The sequence below is a fragment of the Cyprinus carpio genome, unplaced genomic scaffold (assembly GCF_018340385.1).
Source record: "Cyprinus carpio isolate SPL01 unplaced genomic scaffold, ASM1834038v1 S000006590, whole genome shotgun sequence".
Classification (NCBI taxonomy): Eukaryota; Metazoa; Chordata; class Actinopteri; order Cypriniformes; family Cyprinidae; genus Cyprinus; species Cyprinus carpio.
This window is the reverse complement of record NW_024879241.1, coordinates 955830-975255: the sequence shown is the minus strand read 5'-3', so window position 1 is coordinate 975255 and position 19426 is coordinate 955830. Positions and strand designations below refer to the sequence as shown.

The window sequence follows — 19426 nt, the reverse complement described above, 5'->3', positions numbered from 1 at the left end:
ACCTAACCAGCATATGCTGTTTTTTTCAACAGGGTAACGTGCACTGTCGCTGAGAATACTTATTTCTCTGAATAAGTATAAGATGTGTGTGTTGTAGTTTGCATTAGTTTAAAGTTTAAGAACATAGTTATGAATAGATTTGGATGGAACTCTGTGATCCCTCTTTGTTTCACCCATTGCAGCTGAGTCCGAAGGTCCTAAGGAATTTTTATGGCGGTCACAGGCCAAAACCTGAGGAATCAGTCTGTTGGTGGGTGACGGGCAGAAACTGCATTTTGACCAATAGGAAGTCCTGTCCTTCCCGGGCTTTGTACCAAAGGTCTTCTTCTTGCCCTCTAAGAGATGTCTGGCTGTTGTCCTGGCATATTTATCTGATGGTGTTGGACAGTTTGCTTATGTTAGTCCACCAAGATCCAATTAAACTATTGTTTTACTATTGTGGTCAGAGAAGGGCCCCCACCATAAACTGGGCCCTGGAATGTGTCGTCTAAAATACTTTTTAAATACTACACTATTTAAATATTTTTGAAGACTGATTTTTTGTGGGCTTTATAGACAGACCACTGTTTAAATTTATCTTCCATAATAAATCCATAATCAATCCGTAATAAGTAAGTTTTGGAAGATAATTTTTAATTTCCTACCTTGGAAAAAGTCTGTTGTGCAGATATGGATATTTTGATATTTTAATTCAATAACTTTTTTAAGGAGTGAATGTTTTCATAGATACATAAAAAACAGCATTTTAAATAATATTGTAAACTGTTACAGAGGTTTTCTATTTTAAATGAATGTTGAACTTTTAACATTTTTAAGTCATCAAAGAATACTGAAAAAAGTTGCACAGCTTATAAAAAAGATTAACCAGCACAGTTTCTGGATAAACCCTTAGAGTTCTTGAAGGAACTACTGAAGGAACAGCAGCATACCGTATATGGAGAGACATGCAAAGACATTCAGTGATGTTATTAAAAGAGTTAGTAATGCAAGTGTGGACAATTTTGATTGGTGTTGAAGACGAGGGTTGGTCAAGTGTTAGAATAAAAACCACCTGCGTCCTGTTCCTCTTCACTCCTGCTTCACCGTAGATTCACACAGCATCTCTGAAACTTCTGATTCTGAACAGCAGATAAAATGGTAAGTCATCATAAGAGAAAGACTTCACACTCTGGTAGCTCGTTTTAACACATTATAGAGGTTTTTAACAATACAATCATGTCACAATGCAATGCATATCTCGATAATGAACTCATAATACCATCATATCATAAAATTTTTAAGCTAAAATAAAGTTTATTCTATACATGGTAAAAATTAAAAATGTGCTGTTGCTTTGCTAAATTTGTTATGGACTTGGATGGTGGACTTGAATAGACTTGAAATTGGTTCTGGTCCCGTCACAGGACAGTGGTGACACAAGAATAAATATATTAATGATTTTGAAGCTAAAATTTGTTGGACCCTTATGTTTTTGCACTCTGTCACTGACTAAAATACATAGAAATATGTAGGACCATTTTTACTGATAAAATCACACATTTGGCATTATCAGGACTACAGTATGTTATATTATAGTACGTTAATGTAGTACTGTCACCGAAACGAAGTAAACTTTTCTTGCTAGTACACTCACGCTTTCAGATCTCATTCGACACAGACAAGCCTCAGGCACACAGGCTCTGCTACCTGCGTGCTCACTTCTCTCATCAATCTGTGATGAAAAGATATGCAATATTATGGTTTTCATCATGTTTATATGAAATCTGTGTACTGGGCGGACTGGTGAAGCAGCCGATTCCGTTCCCCTCGGAATATGTTTCCCTTTACGCAACCATACCACGACTGAACGATTCTTGCATAGTTGCCTGGTTACCGTACGTAGGGAGCAGAACTAACGTGCGCAAGAATCAGAACGGGATGTATGACAAAGTCAAATGGTTTAAAATACCGTCTTTAATCTGAAACTTGAAAGTAGTTTTGAGAAGAAAGGTTTTCCTTGAAAATGTATTCCTTATTCAGTTAATTTTTTATTAAAAAAAAAATTCCAGTCAAATTTATTATTTGTAAGTCCACTTTGGATAAAAGTGTCTGCTAAATGACTAAAGAAATGTAAATTACAGATTCCAATGTGACGTTTAAGGCTTTGGCTATTCTGTTTTATACTATCTTATACTTATTCATTAATGCTATTTTTTTTTTTTTTTATATATGTCTTACTGTTGTTGTATTTTATGTGTGCACTGAAAGCTTAAAAAAAAATCCAATAATACTTTAGAATACTGTTCCATCAATGAATTAACTACACAGGGACACATGAGTAACACAATATTAGCACTCTAGTAGCTACTAGTACCTAAAACTTGTCAGTGTAGAGGAGTTATAACTTAAAGTAGTTAGCTTACTATCAACTTGGAAACTGGAGGAATATCTGCAAATGACATTGGCCTATTTCTGCTCTCTTTTTTATAATAAATGGATATAAACACCTTGAGTTATTTAATTGAGAATTTCCTCACATAGGTTTGGATCATTCCTTTCACATTTCAACAGTCATTCAGCTGACAACATTTTCTGATCATCCCCCCCAATTTATTGCTGACCTGTGTTGAATGATTGCTTGAACGATTTCATTGATGCACTCTGAAATTGTATGCTAATTACAATTACAACATTATGTTCCACACTTGCATCTTGTATGCAGGCTCTCTTTTGAAAACAATAACATTTGGTTAAGAGCTCAGATTCAATATATGCCACTCTATCAGTAAGAAGGCAGACAGATTTAATCAAATAGAATATTAATTAAAATGTATTGTAGCTCTGTATGGAAACAGTAATATGAAGCATTGGGTTTTAAGGGTCAGCACTGACAGATTTAGTCGGCTGAAGGTCTGGAATCCCGCCCATGAGGCTGTTTGACTGACATGTCAAACAACCAATCACAGATAGTTTCATTCAGCGTCACGTTTTGGGGCGTGGAAATATCGCCACAATAACAGACTAAAGAGTGTAAAACTCTTGGACGTATTTTAAGATTCTAATCAGCATCTTGATATGCCACACCTGTGAGGTGGATGGATTATCTCGACAAAGGAGAAGTGCTCACAGATTTAGACAGATTTGTGAACAATATTTGAGAGAAATAGGCCTTTTGTGTACATAGAAAAAGGTCTTAGATCTTTGAGTTCAGCTCATGAAAAATGGGGGCAAAAAACAGTGTTGCGTTTATAATTTTGTTCAATATAAATATTAATAATGCTTAAATTTATTTGACCACCCACCATGAGAGAAAACACAAATTTGTTAGGAGGAATTTGTCAAAAAACTTGTTTTGTAAACCAGAAATAAAAAAATTGTATTGTCATTTCTAAGGCAGAAAATAACTACCAAACTAAAACTAATTTTTTTCCCCCCCAAATTCCTTTTTTCTGCTGAACACAAAGGAAGATATTTGGAAGAATGTCAGTAATGAAACAGATCTTGCCCAACATTCACTACCATGTAAGAAAGAAAAATAAATACTATGGAAGTCAATTGGTGGCCGAGATCTGGTTGGTTACCAACAAAACTCTTCCTTTGTGTTCAACAGAACAAAGAAACTTATAGACTGTTTCAACGGCAACAACATAAACAAATGTTTCTATGCATGCACGCTTTTGTGGCCCTAACTTATCTTCTGGTAGACTTCCAAATAGAATCAATAACAAAAGGTTAAGTCCCTCTAGAGTATATTATTTTTTGATAACAAGCAAAATATGTTTGCTGTGTAAATCAGACGGGCCTATTGAAAATGCAAATGTAGTCTCTGCCAGCAGGAGGTGCTTCAAAGCGGGAGAAATAGAGGTTTCCCTGGGTAACAGCTGTACACAAAGCAGCGCTCTGCTCACAAATGCTGCTTTATCAGCCATATAACATGCAAGATGAAATAAAATTACATTGAAAATTTTCTTTCAGAAATACAGTTATATAGAAACACCCGCGCTTCATTTTGATATAGTGGCGGGTCACCACAAATAAATAAATGTATGGGAAACACTTCCCACAGAACAACCACCTGAGTGGTATACCACTTTAACATTAAATGCGTTTGTAGTCTGCGCCACTAGCCAGACCAATAAACAAACACAGACCAGAAGTTAACTTAGGGCCAGGCGCTTGTGCCCAATGAAACCATCTATAAAGATTTGGAACAACTTGAGGGCGAGGAAATGATGACAGAATTTTCATGTTTGGGTCAACTATGTCTTTAAGGCAATTATTTTTCTAAGGTAGAACTTTTGAGTGTCGTAGTATTTAAAGTCTGTTACCATCAGACTGAATAAAGCAAACCTCCGCCAAAAGTGTTCTGCATGTGTTCAGTTTTTAGAATATAAAGCTTACAAAACGTTTATGATAAACTAGTGCTATGTCCAACAATCTGCCCTAACAAAATGTATAATCGCTACTGGCCGGGAGGGGGGATAATTGTGCTCGGACTCGGTTTGTGGCAGACATGCCTAGTGTGAGTGCCCCCTTAACACTCTGGTTCTTCAGATCATGAACTGAAGCCAAGTTTTGTGCTGAAATGAGTGATGTTTTCACTTTAGGTGTCTGTGATACCAGTGAGGGGTCTCGTCATCTTCCTCTGCCTGCTTCATCTGTGTGTTCAAGGCATTCAAGATGTGAACACTGTGTGTCTTGCTCAAATGACCCAGTATTTTTATGACAAGTAAGTACATTTGTGCTTGAAGTCGATGAATGAATCAATATATTCAGTTTGAACCATGCATGTGGTTTGAATAACAAAATGCCATGGAACAAGGCAAATACTATAATGTTTTATGATAATTGCAATAACCATAGGTAACACTCTATTTCGATAGTCCACTTTAGACATTCTATTAACAGTAAGTAACTTTGCAACTACATGTCAACTAGCAGTTAGTAGAGTATTAGTAGACTGTCTGCTTAATATCTTCTAACACTTTCTTTGTCAACTTATTGGCAGCTTATACTAACCCTAAACCTACCCCTAACACTAACCCTAAACCTACCCTAAACAGTCTACTCTGAGAGTTAGTAGACATGTAGTTGCAAATTCATGAGAATTAGTTGACATGTAGTTGACATGTAGTTACAAAGTTACTTATCGTTAGTAGAATGTCTAAAGTGGACTAAAAAATAAAGTGTAACCTAACCTTATGCTGTTTTATGTCTTTCAGTGTCCAGCCAAAGACCGGGCAAGGAGCTGATGCTCAGTATGCATTATCAATCTATGTCCCACCTGCTCATTGTATAGATAAAAATACTAAAATCAAGAATGTGTTTGACAAGGATGATGCAGCACAAGTGAAAATGCTTCTCAAAAAAGGTGTCACATGTAAGCTTTGCACAAAGCCCAAAAATGTAATAGCTTCACGGCCAGTAAAAATAGATGAGAAAACAACAGAACATTCTGAGCATGTTCTACTCTATCCTGTAGGTAACTCTCTCATGGACAAACTTCTTGAAAAGGCAAGAAACCAGAGCTGTGTAGTGTTTTATTCGTACAACTCACCTTGTGTGGAAACATGCCTTCAGAGTGCAGACAATATTACAGAAGGTCTTAGAAACTGGATAAATAAAAGGGGAAGAAAAGGCCAAATGAATGCCTTTGTCTTCCAAGAGATCTGGCACAGGGACAATGACAGGGATGAAAAGGCCGGTTTTTCATAACATTGATAAGATAGTGCCTCTTTATCGGTGTAGGAGAAACAGAAATGCGATGGGATGCCGGAAATGTGTGAATAATAACGTTGTGGATCCCTTCTGTCTGCCCTAAAAGAGATAAGTACATTTCCTTTTCCAGGAATTGCTTACATCAGTGATCAAAACTGTGATGTTATTAATGAATGATTTTCTCTTCATAACTTTCATTGAGCTTTTATTCTTTTTGTTCAGCAAACTCATTAGGCTATCTACGCAATCTGTGCCTGATAAACATATGTAAGCACGTATACTTGGAGGCATGGCCATAATGTATACTCTGTAATGTATGCAGTTTTTTTTGCAAACAATAAATTCTGCTCATGCATGTCTAGTTGATTTTCCTCTTGAATGCCTTGCAAAATATTCTTTTGACAGAACAGTGTGTCACATGTTTTTCATACTGAGAGGGGAAGCCAGTGGACATGGGAACACATGAGGGGTAGCCATAGAACCTAGAGGCGTGTTCAACTTAAAGCAGCGCTGCACAGAAGGATCACTGTATGACATCAAAGTACCATGAGAGAGTGATAGGAGAGAAGACACATCCTTATGCTTTCGAATCGCTCTTGCGGTACTTAGGTGTCATACACTGATCATTCTGCTCAGCGGGAACTGAAAGTGTCTGACTTGACGCTTCCCCCGACTGCAAATGGCAGATCCGGTTGACCGCCGTCTGTAGACTTGTGTGACGACTGGGGCGGGGGCCGAGAGCCGTGGGAACGGAGCTAGGCCGGTGGAGTGATTTGGAAATGAGCGACACCTGCTCCACTCGTCACAACGTGGTTCCAGTTTGAACACACCTAATATAGCAGCAAGAAGCAATTATTGGGCCCAAACACCAAAAGCAGGATCAGATTGATTACAACAGAGTAATTAAAACATTTTGCATTTATTCAGTAAGCTTGAAAAATCTTTAAAATAAATTGTATAATATGATTTATTGCTTATCACTTTCCACCAGTAGGTGGTGCTGTGACCAAACTGATGTGGTGTAGTCAATCCTACCACTCATTGTCTGTGAAGTGGAGCAAAACAATGCTCCATCAGTCCTCACTTCATACTCTCATCCACAGACTTCTTGTTTTGTGCCCTGGAAAGGATTGATTTTTAATGCTTGATAAATATAGCACAGCGGTTCATGTGTTTCAGTCTGCTCTTTAAAAAAAAAAAAAATTCTGATTAGATGTGTGCAGCATTTAAAAGCACATATCAACATGATCATTTGTTTAGCATTCATGTAAACAATACGTTTGGATTCATGAATCAGAATGAATTCATAAATTGAAACAAAAAGTGTGCACGTAAACATAAGTTTGGTGTCAATATGATAAAGTCTTGCAAATATATAGCCTGAGTTTTGTTTTGGAAGAAAAATGATGCAAGGTTTTTTATAAACGACTTCTTAGGGGATTTCCAGTATGTTGTCACAAGACATTTTGATCCACCTACAGTCTATAAAGGACTGAAGTGATGATGAGATCAGATGTTGCCTCGAGACCACCTGAAGAGCTTATCCGGCACCAGAACCATTGCTGATATTGCCTTGTGCAAAGAACTTTTTTCATATTTATACTTTATTTAGTAGAATATGTGTACTGCTTGCTTTAGTAACTGTAATAAAGTAACTGACTTGTATTTATAAAACACAAGTCTTCCTCCCCTGGCATTGATTTATAGCTAAGCCAGAACAGACCATGTTGAAGTGAACTCAGATGCTTATGAGATAGGACAGATTTTACTTTTTTGACTTTACCTAACCTGATAATAAATAAAATAAGGCAGAAGGTGTAGGAAATTTAGTACCATAAAACAAGATCATGTTGGCATATTGGACTAGTTTGTAAGGGCATAATAGGGTACACCCCACAAAGTCTTTTTTACAAGAATGCTAGGATCACGATAAAAAAAGATTTCTATAGTTTTGGATTAGTAGGGTCTGCAAAGGCACAAAATGCAGCTATAAATCAGTTGCAAGTAAGTCCCACTGTGGCAGTGTCAGTGATACCGCCCTGGAAATTTATAAAGCCATCTGTAGATACAAGCTGTAGATACAACAAATAATAAAGGAGATAATACCACAATGGGTAATAGTTCCATACTATGTAAAGCAGTATCAGGATTAACTGTTCATATTTACAGAACCTGATTTTTTACCAAGTGTGACATGTTCCTGGATCAACCCTGGAACAACATTGCGATTAACCAATCAGATTTGAAGTACCTGTTCATAATTTTGTGAAGTTTAGGTTTACAGTCAGTGTTTTGGTTCTTGTACATCAATGTCATTCATCTTTCATTTTTGACAGAACAGTGTGTCTTCAACATAGTTTGGGTGTAGGAATATGGTCAAGACTAATTTTTTGGATTAAAATGATGTTCCAGGGTCAGCAAAATATGTTGACCTAGAAACACATATAACTCAGCAAAATCTTTACAGATGGATCAAAACAGCTGTAAACAGGCCGTGAAATGGTAGATATATATCATTAAGTAGGGCAGAGATCAAGACCATCATAAAAGAACACTCACTCAAAAGAAAGATGGCAGGAATATTGGGACTTAGCGGACACAGGACGTCATTCATACAACATACAGAAACAAGTAGCCACTAACATATGAAGAGAATGTTAGGCCCAATCCCAATTCTGTTTTATACCCCTTTCCCTTCCCCTACCCAGAATCAAGACACCCCTACCCCTTCACACAAAACAGAGGGGTAGGGGAAAGGGCAAGGGCTAAGAGGTAGAAATGGGATTGGGCCTTTGTCTCATGTCTTAGAATAAGTCATGTTGGTTTAAATTCAATGCAACATAGAATAGGGAAATATCCTTCTGGACTATGCACTATGCCACTTTAATGTACAAGAGACAGTGAAACACGTGCCACTAGACTGTGAAAAGAATGAGGGGGATAGGGCAGAGCTGGCACAAATTGATCTACAAAACATGACACTTGAGCAGTTGTTGGGGAAAACATCTGGGAAAGTACACAGTCTGTTAATAAATTGTTTAAAAAGTACTGTGTTAAGTGAGAGAATTTAGTATAAATATGTAGTTTAATGTAGTTAATATGTAGTGACCTCGTGAGAGGTCACGGAAGCCTTTCCAATGTAAGTTAAAGAATAATACAATAACTAGATAGTAAAGTTTGTAGGCAAACTTTAAGTTGGCTTGAAAAAGCCTAGCCAAAAAGTTTGAAGAAGTTTTTAAAAGCTTAAAGTTTGAGGGTTTTCAGTTTTAACTAATTTGAAGTAGTTTCAAAGTTTTGAAGGCAATACAATCTGTCAGAAAAAGAGATAGACAGATAAATAGATAGATAAATAGATAAGAAATAGTAAACTAGCATGTTGTTAGCACGATTAGCAAGTGACTGGCATGTCACTATCATGTTGTTAGCATGATTAACAACTGACTAGCATGTTGCTAGCATGATAAGCAAGTGACTAGCATGTCATTAGCATGATTAGTAAGTTACTAGCATGTCGCTAGCATGTTTCCAGCATGATTAGCAAGTGACTAGCATGTTGCTATCATGATTAGCATGTTTCCAGCATGAATAGCAAGAAACTAGCATGTTGCTATCATGATTAGCAAGTGACTAGTATGTTGCTAGCATGTCATTAGCATGATTAGCAAGTTACTAGCATGTCGCTAGCATCTCTCCAATAATTTCTAATTTTCCCACTCCCCCGTTTACCTGGAAGAGGTGGGAGGTACTGGTCTGCTTATCTCTAATGATTGGAAATGTAATCCTTTACCATCTTTGGGTATCAACAGCTCCTTTGAATCTCATTCAGTTACTGTTACCTACCCTCTTAAAATACATTTTGTAGTTGTCTATCGACCCCCAGGACCACTAGGTCACTTTTTGGATGAATTAGATGTGCAGCTCTCAAACTTTCCTGAGGATGGCACTCCCCTAGTTATGCTTGGAGACTTCAATATCCACCTAGATAAACCTCTATCTGCTGACTTCCACACTCTGCTTGCCTCTTTTGATCTCAACCGAGTGTCAACTACTACTACTCACAAATCAGGCAACCAACTGGACCTTATTTACACACGACACTGCTCCACTGATCATGTACTGGTTACTCCACTGCACACCTCAGATCACTTCCTCCTCACTCTTAACCTCAACAATCTTTCGATGTAACCTATGCTCACTCTCCCCCTCCCAGCTATCTGCAATGGTTTCATCTTTCGCTTCCTTCCCCTAAACTATCTTTTGATGCTAACAGTGCTACTGATACTTTCTGCTCCACTCTTACATCTTGTTTAGACACTGTTTGCCCCTTGTCTTCCAGGTCAGCCCGTACCACCCCTTCAGCCCCTTGGTTATCTGATGTTCTACGCGAACACCGTTCTAAGCTTAGAGCTGCTGAAAGGTTGTGGCGCAAATCCAAAAATACTACAGACCTTAATGTGTATCAGTCACTCCTCTCTTCCTTCTCTGCTAATGTCTCCACTGCTAAAAGGACATACTACCATAACAAAATTAACAATTCGTCTAACTCTCACATGCGTTTTAAAACATTTTCCTCACTCCTTTGTCCTCCTCCTCCCCCTCCTGCTTCATCTCTAATAGCTGACGACTTTGCCACGTTTTTCATTAATAAAATTAAAAACATCAGTGCACAATTTTCCACACCACAATCTGTCAAGGACATCTCACCAGCAAACATACACTCATTCGAATCCTTCTCTTCACTCTCTGAGGCAGAAGTCTCCAAACTCATCCTTTCTAATCATCCTACTACTTGTCCGCTTGATCCTATTCCATCTCATCTCCTTCAAGCCATTTCTCCTGCAGTTGTACCTGCACTCACTCACATCATTAACCATATCCCTCCACACTGGTGTTTCCGTTTCAAGGGAACTTCGAACTGCGTCCTCTAGGGGTCGCTATGGGGAACACCTCGTCGTGACCCGTGTCTGAAGCATAAAAATGAAAAAACACCAACGAGTTGGCCGGCGACAGCCTCTGACGTCACTACCGGTGCGACTATAAAACAGGCACCCGGGAAAACACGTCATTCTCTTCTTCGTCTTCACTGACTGTTTTGTTTGAAGCGTGCATCTGAGAAACGACCACGGTAAGAGCGATCTTTCTCTGTAATTATCATGGCATCCACTAGCAAGGCGTTTAGGCAGTGTGTACATCCGTGTCGGCATTATTTGACACCTGATGACACACACAGTCTTTGCGTCTTTTGTTTGGGCGAAGAGCACTCACGCGACGACGTCCTTGAGGGGGGCGATTTGCGTGCATTGTGAGCGTTTTTCTATGAAAAAGCTCCGCTCTCGTCTGTCTCTCTTTTCGAGGAAAGAGGGACAGCCATCTGCTTCCCGCGGTTCAGGACCCGCTGCTGCTGAGGCACAAAGGAGAATGAGCTCGTGGGGATCGCAGGTGGATCTCGCTGAGGAGTTTAGAGAGGGACTTTCCCTTTCACGCTCTTCGGCGGCAGACGAGAGTGAACTTCAGGAAGAAGATGTGTTGTCATTAACACTTTCTGATACTGAAGTTAGTGCTCTGCTTGGTTCTGCCCAGGAAGAGCAGGAGATGTCTGAGGGTTAAGAAGCTGAGGCTGAGCCTTCTCAATCTTCCTGCCCTGCGTATGCGGAGCTGTTAGAGGTTATGGAGCGCGCGCCACGGCAAAGTTGGACTTGCCATGGAAGCGTGCCAGCAAAGTGACGCCGCGTGGTCGCCTCGACGAGCGTTATTTGTCTGACCATAGCCCTCCAGCCCAGGTGAGCCTTCCATTTTTGCCTGATTTACACACAGAATTCGGAAAAAAGAATAGAAGAGGCCGTTTTTTTCTCGCATCCATCGGTTTCAGCATACGAGTTATGCCAACATCGAGGGGATGCACGAAAGTGGCTATGAGAAGATGCCCCCTGTAGAAGAGACGCTGGCTAGCTATCTCTCTGTGGGGGAAACATCCTCTCTTAAACCTCCCTCTTTGCCATCTAAGCCCCTACAGGATACTTCCCGCTTTAAATGGCAGAGCATACGCAGCAGCAGGTCAGGCTGTGGCTTCGTTGCACACAATGGCAGTGCTTCAGGCTTATCAGGCTGATCTGCTGAAGGACCTGGATAAAGGCGAGGGCCTTTAAGGTGTCCAGGTAGCCGAGCTGCGCCGCACCACAGACCTCTCTCTCCGTGCTACCAAGCAGGCCGCCTCCGCCATGGGTAGGTCTATGGCAGCCATGGTGGTAACGGAGAGACATCTGTGGGTGAACCTGGCAGACATCGGGAGGAAGGAAAGGGGCTTTCTTCTCAATGCTCGGGTCTTGCCTTCCGAACTTTTCTGTACCTCCGTCGAGACGGTGGTCGAGAAGTTCAGGGAGGCGAGGACGCACTCGGCTGCCTTTAAATCCTTTATTCCACGAAGGTCCCAGGTCCGAGCCCGAACAACATAGGGGTCCTGGCCCGTCTCGGTCTGAGGATCAAAGACGGGCGCAGAAGGCTAGTGTCGCGGCTCGCGCTCCTCCCCCGCCTGCGGGTAGGGGTAAGAGGAATCGTGGGTCACGAGGACATAAGCAGGACCTGAGGGATTTGATTCAGACGAGGCAGCGTACTCGTCCGAATCAGAGCGATACCTAGGTAGCTACTCATTCCCTTTGGGTGGTCATTTCTGTTTTTATCCTCCCCTGCCTAATTCCCCTGTAACCACCAGCTCTCCACCTGATCGAGGTTAGGTGGAAAATTCTCGAACATAACAGTCTCCTATGCTGGACCTATGATGTTTTGGCTGGTTCTATGTTCATAGTAACCACCTTACTGATGGTCCGGACTAAAGGAGGCTCCCCTTGAGCGGGGATCCAGTACAGCAGGGTGGGTGAGTAAAAATGTACCCTTCTGTATATGTTTATGAAAAATTGCTGGTGGTTATGTGTCTACTAATAAACTCTGTGAGTTTCCTTTACAGTGCTAAGCAGTTACGCCGTGTACTAAACACTTGTCAGCACCGGCCGTCCGGCCTTGTGCTCTGGTTTAGGCGACCGAGGTCACAGGTTTCTGCGGGAGCCTCGCTGATCATCAGACAGCACTGCAGGGAATTTCATGGATGTCCAGCCAGGTCACCCTGAGGGGCCTCCTGGCTGCTTAGTGGTGCTATAGCATCCAGCGGGAAGTGGAGGTGGTAGTTACAGAAGACTTCCTGTATACACTGCCTCAGGTGATGCTCCCCTCGCCAGAGCTGTACAAGATTAACGAGCTTGCCTCTCCCGTGCGGTTCAGCGCCTCTGCGATGCTTAGAGCTTAGCGTGTGTACCTAAAGGTTCCTGTGTACTTTCTGAAAACCACATGGTGGTCAGTGTGCACGTGAACACTTTGAGCACTTTATAAAAATCCACGTATTGGTAAGTGTGCACGCAAGACTATTTGTAATTTCTAAATATTGTTTAGTGTGAGGGTTGCGAGATTGGACTCGTTCCCTTTCTTGAGATGATTAGACCTTGGTTCCTTGGGCTCCATTCAGCCAGTATGTATTTGTTTATACACTTCAAGCATCGCTCCCCTCAATATGAGGGGCTATTTGGGCGATTCTCGTGGTAGTTTAGCAGCGCTCCCCTTTTACAAAAAGGGTCGCCTATGAGCGTGCTACTCTGAATTCGGAGCTCTCTTCGCATATGAGATTGAGTTCGCTGTTTTTCCCCCAGAGCGCTCCAGCTGTATTTGAAATGCAAAACCATTTCATCTATGAGCTGCTCTATCAGAGTGCCGCGAGAGCCCCTCCTTAGAACAGTATTTGAAAATCCATGATATGGTAAGTGTGCACGTGAAGTCTTTGCACACTTTCTGAAATCCACACTGTGGTAAAGTTCGCACGCTAGTGCTCTGCGTTCTTTCTAAAATCCTATATGGTGAGGGCTTCGCGCGGTTGCTTCGTGCCCTTTCTTGAGCTGGTAAAAGCCCCGTTCATCTTGGGCGCCACTCCACCCATGTATCCTCGGATACCTATCTAAAACAGGGTGTTGCTACTGGAGATCTGTTGAGACAGCTCCTTCAGCAAGCTTTTGAGGAAGCAAGCTGTAGCCCCTGTGTGACAGGCAAGACTTAGTATAAAATACTAGGTTCCTAGCCGTATCCCTTTAAAGGAATCTTTCCTGATTCCAAGACTTTAGCTCTACCACCGGGCCGAGGCCCTAACAATTAAGTTGGGTATGTAGCTTAGGCCTTTGGCCGTAAGGGGTATTGTCACAGACAGCCGTCTAAACGTCACGGGGGCAACTCCCATTGGAATGGTAGAGTTGGTACTTAGTGTTCGCCATGATTCTGGCCTGCACTCCCCTCAGCATGGAGGCGTGGGTATACTGTTCCCCATAGCGACCCCTAGAGGACGCAGTTCGAAGTTCCCTTGAAAGGGAACGTCTCAGGTTACGAATGTAACCATGGTTTCCTGAGTAGGGAACGAGACACTGGGTCCTCTAGCTGCCTGCCATGCTTCGGACGCAAGCTTCAGACGAAGAAGTGAATGACGTGTTTTTCCCGGTGCCTGTTTTATAGTCGCACCGGTAGTGACGTCAGAGGCTGTCGCCGGCCAACTCGTTGGTGTTTTTTCATTTGTATGCTTCAGACACGGGTCACGACGAGGTGTTCCCCATAGCGACCCCTAGAGGACGCAGTGTTTCATTCCCTACTCAGGGAACCATGGTTACATTCGTAACTTGAGACGCTGGTGTTCAACATTTAGACAGGCTCGTATAACTCCACTACTTAACAAACCCACCCTCAACCCAACTCTTTTAGAGAACTACAGACCAGTTTCCCTTCTTCCATTCATTGCAAAAACACTTGAACAAGCTGTGTTCAACCAAGTCTCTGCCTTTCTCACACAGAACAACCTCCTTGACAGCAACCAATCTGGCTTCAGAAGTGGACATTCAACTGAGACTGCCGTACTCTCAGTTGCTGAAGCCCTAAGACTGGCAAGAGCGGAATCCAAATCTTCAGTACTTATCTTGCTTGATCTGTCCGCTACTTTTGACACAGTTAACCACCAGATCCTCCTGTCAACCCTACTGGCAAAGGGCATCTCAGTAACCGCACTCCAGTGGTTTGAGTCTTACCTATCAGATAGGTCCTTCAAGGTATCTTGGAGAGGTGAGGTGTCCAAGTCACAACATCTAACTCCTGGGGTGCCTTAGGGCTCAGTTCTTGGACCACTTCTCTTCTCTGTCTACATGGCATCATTAGGTTCTGTCATTCAGAAACATGGCTTTTCATACCATTGCTATGCTGATGACACTCAACTCTACCTCTCATTCCATCCTGATGATCCAAGGGTAGCTGCTCACATCTCAGCTTGTCTAACAGACATTTCTTGCTGGATGAAGGACCATCACCTTCAACTCAACCTTGCCAAGACAGAACTGCTTGTGGTTCCAGCAAACCCATCGTTTCATCACAATTTCACCATCCATTTAGGCACATCAACCATAACTCCTTCAAAAACAGCCAGAAACCTTGGAGTTATGATTGATGATCAGCTAACTTTCTCAGACCACATTGCTAATACTGTCCGGTCCTGCAGATTTGCTTTATTCAACATTAAGAAGATCAGGCCCTTTCTTTCCGAACAGGCTGCACAACTCCTTGATCAAGCTCTTGTTCTGTACAGGCTGGACTATTGCAACGCTCTCTTGGCAGGTCTTCCAGCCAGTTCTATCAAACCTTTACAATTAATCCAGAATGCGGCAGCAAGATTAATTTTTAATGAGCTGAAAAGAACACACGTCACACCTCTGTTTATCAAGTTGCACTGGCTACCAATAGCTGCTCGCATAAAATTCAAGGCATTGATGTTTGCATACAAAACCACCACTGGCTCTGCACACCTTTACCTAAATTCATTACTTCAGACTTATGTTCCCTCTAGAAGCTTGCGTTCTGCAAATGAACATCGCTTGATTGTGCATCCCCAAAGAAGCACAAAGTCACTTTTATGGACTTTTAAATTAAATGTTCCCTCCTGGTGGAATGACCTGCCCAACTCAATCCGAGCAGCTGAGTCCTTAGCCATCTTCGAGAATCAGCTTTAAAACACAATCCCAAAGAAGCACAAAGTCACTTTTATGGACTTTTAAATTAAATGTATTGTATTCTTAAAAAAAAATCTAACTAGCTTTCTAATCTTTTGAAGTTGAATTGAAGTTATTTTGTGATTAGCTGTAAAAAAGTACTTTCAGTATAAAAGTATAGAAGAATTTCTGTCATTTACAAATTATCGTCATTAACAAACTTGCTTTGCAAAAAGAAACAATTTCCAGACCTACCTCTTGTCTTTTATTTACAAGTTTCAACTTATAATACAAAAATAAAAGAGTGCATAGAAATTACTTTGCTTCATTTACAAATTATTTAAATTACAAAATTAATGTACAGAACAACTTTATTCATTTCATTTTTAAAGGTGCTCTGTATTTAATATTGACACTGAGTAGTTGAACTAGGTATTGCAGTCCAAACTCAAAATATTGGAGAGGTTTTTTTTCACCTGGCCCCTCCTCCTCAGACTTGACGCACATGTGTCTCATTTCTGCAGAGGCTGCTGCTGCGTCCTCCGGAGGGTCGCATTTGTCGGCTGCATACATTGAGGCATACTTTCTGCATCCCGGGGTGCAGAAATACAATTGGATAAACTGGCAGTGGGCGGGTTTCACAAACCAAAACAGAGATCGACGTTCCGGCCCGCACAGGAGAATAACTGACCAGCATTATTTTTTCAGATAAACAAGTATGTTAATTTGGCATGTTTCTTAAATATCTGCAAAAACATATTATGTTATTTTTATGCTTTAGTACAGTCAAAAACTTACATACTGTACCGCACCTTTATGTTTCCCAGCAGTCCCATTTTCTTCAGAACTGACCTAAAAGAAGAGAAAAAGGAAAGACTTCTGAAAAATATTAAGACAGGGTTGCAATCTTAAGGTTAGAAAATATGACACAGCAGGATATGCATACAAAATACTCTAGAAATCATATTTCTGGATCATCAAGTTTGCCTAAAACATTTGTGGACATATCTTCCATGATAGCACTACAAAGAAAAAAAATACAAAAGACTTATCTACGTGTTAAGTAGCCTTATCTGCTTCTTGTCTCATTGCTGTGGGCTTTATACAAAACCGAGTCCAAAAAAAGTTGGGACACTGTACAAATTGTGAATAAAAACAGAATGCAATTATGTGGAAGTTTCAAATTTCATATTTTATTCAGAATACAACATAGATGACATATCAAATGTTTTAAACTGAGAAAATGTATAATTTTAAGGGAAAAATAAGTTTGATTTTAAATTTCATGGCATCAACACATCTCAAAAAAGTTGGGACAAGGCCATGTTTACCACTGTGTGGCATCCCCTCTTCTTTTTATAACAGTCTGCAAACGTCTGGGGACTGAGGAGACAAGTTGCTCAAGTTTAGGAATAGGAATGTTGTCCCATTCTTGTCTAATACAGGCTTCTAGTTGCTCAACTGTCTTAGGTCTCCTTTGTGGCATCTTCGTCTTTATGATGCACCAAATGTTTTCTATGGGTGAAAGATCTGGACTGCAGGGCTGGCCATTTCAGTACCCGGATCCTTCTTCTACGCAGCCATGATGTTGTAATTGATGCAGTATGTGGTCTGGCTTTATCATGTTGGAAAGTGCAAGGTCTTCCCTGAAAGAGATGACGTCTGGATGGGAGCATATGTTGTTCTAGAACTTGGATATACCTTTCAGCATTGATGGTGTCTTTCCAGATGTGTAAGCTGCACATGCCAACACACACTCATGCAACCCCATACCATCAGAGGTGCAGGCTTCTGAACTGAGCGCTGATAACAACTTGTGTTGTCCTTGTCCTCTTTAGTCCGGATGACATGGCGTCTCAGTTTTCCAAAAAGAACTTCAAATTTTGATTCGTCTGACCACAGAACAGTTTTCCACTTTGCCACAGTCCATTTTAAATGAGCCTTGGCCCAGAGGAAAACGCCTGCGCTTCTGGATCATGTTTATATATGGCTTCTTTTTTGACCTATAGAGTTTTAGCCGGCAACGGCGAATGGCACGGTGGATTGTGTTCACCGACAATGTTTTCTAGAAGTATTGCTGAGCCCATGTTGTGATTTCCATTACAGTAGCATTCCTGTATGTGATGCAGTGTTGTCTAAGGGCCCGAAGATCACGGGCATCGAGTATGGTTTTCCGGCCTTGACCCTTACATACAGAGATTGTTCCAGATTCTCTGAATCTTTGGATGATATTATGCACTGTAGATGATAATTACTTCAAACTATTTGCAAAATTTTCTCTGAGAAACTCCTTTCTGATATGGCTCCACTATTTTTCGCCGCAGCATTGGGGGAATTGGTGATCCTCTGCCCATCTTGACTTCTGAGAGACACTGCCACTCTGAGAGGCTCTTTTTTATACCCAATCATGTTGCCAATTGACCTAATAAGTTTGCAAATTGGTCCTGTTTCATGAGATTTGTAAATTATTGCATTCCAATTATTCCATTGCTCCAACTTTTTTGGAATTGGGTTTGTATATGGGTGAGGGCTAATTGTTGTGTACACAAGAGGTCCTAGTGGAAATATTACAAATGGGCAAAATCTTACCTCCAAGCCACAGTGGCAGAGTTTTTGTCCCCAGGTCAGATACTGTAACCGCTGCCAGTGAATGACCCCGTCAAAACTTTTGTGCCAGTCTTGCTGTCTATTAAGGTACTGCTTACAATGTTTTAGCAAACTGATGAGATTAACAAGCAAGTCTCAACCTTGTGTATAGTTTTACCAGTATTTGGTTGATGCTAATTTTTTTGCATTGCAGGTAAAAGAACCTTGGGAGGTGCTTGGTTTGGATTTGATTGGACCACTGCCAGAAACAGCATGCAACAACAAGTTTGTCCTTACCATGACTGACCTGTACACCGAGTGGGTGATTGCGGAACCTATGCAATCTAAGACAGCAACTGAGGTGTCAGCAATAATAACCCCAAAGCTGTACTTGTTCCGTATGGTTAGGAAAATCATTACAGACCAAGGGAAGGAGTTTGAATGCAAGGTAAAGTTTTGTAAATGTTTAAATCTGTTTTTTTCCCCTACTCTTGTCTCAACATGTCCACCTTATTTTTCCCGAAAGAGCTTTTGTGGCCATTTGTGAATTTAATGTGTCTGGCTTCCGGTCTCATCTGCTTCCAGCTATATTTAGCTGCTCGAAACAGCTCTTTTTGCTGCTTGATATTGCAAACTGGTGTGTCTTACCATATTATTTTAATTTAATATCTTAATCATGAACACACTGGTTTGTAGTGCAAACAGTTTTACCGTTTAGTGCACTGTTATTCTTCTCCTTATTTCCCTACCATGAAGCAGAAGTCTCACACATTCACAGAAATCATCTCCTTATTTCTGTGACTTCCTACACTTGCTATACTTCAGTACAGTAAAAAGTACTTAAAATGTCTCATAATAGTATTTTTTTTTTAAATAAATCCAAAAACAAGATGTGAAAAAAAAAAAAAAAAACTAGGGAGTTGAAAGGACAACTGAGCTAATGGGTGATTCTCTGCTGCCATCTACTGGTTGTAATGCTAATTTTCATGTCATTTTCGTCTCAAAAGTCTTTGTTTTTTTTTCAGATGACATTTTTTCATGTCATCATCATGATTGAAAAGTGAATCTTTCAAGTGAATTTCGTCGCA

The 19426-nt window shown here is 40.9% G+C and overlaps 1 pseudogene; it reads left to right on the top strand.

Annotated features, from left to right (window-relative positions):
* The first annotated feature begins 1012 nt into the window (after window positions 1-1012).
* Window positions 1013-6012, top strand: LOC122144110 (annotated as a pseudogene).
* Window positions 6013-19426: the final 13414 nt, after the last annotated feature.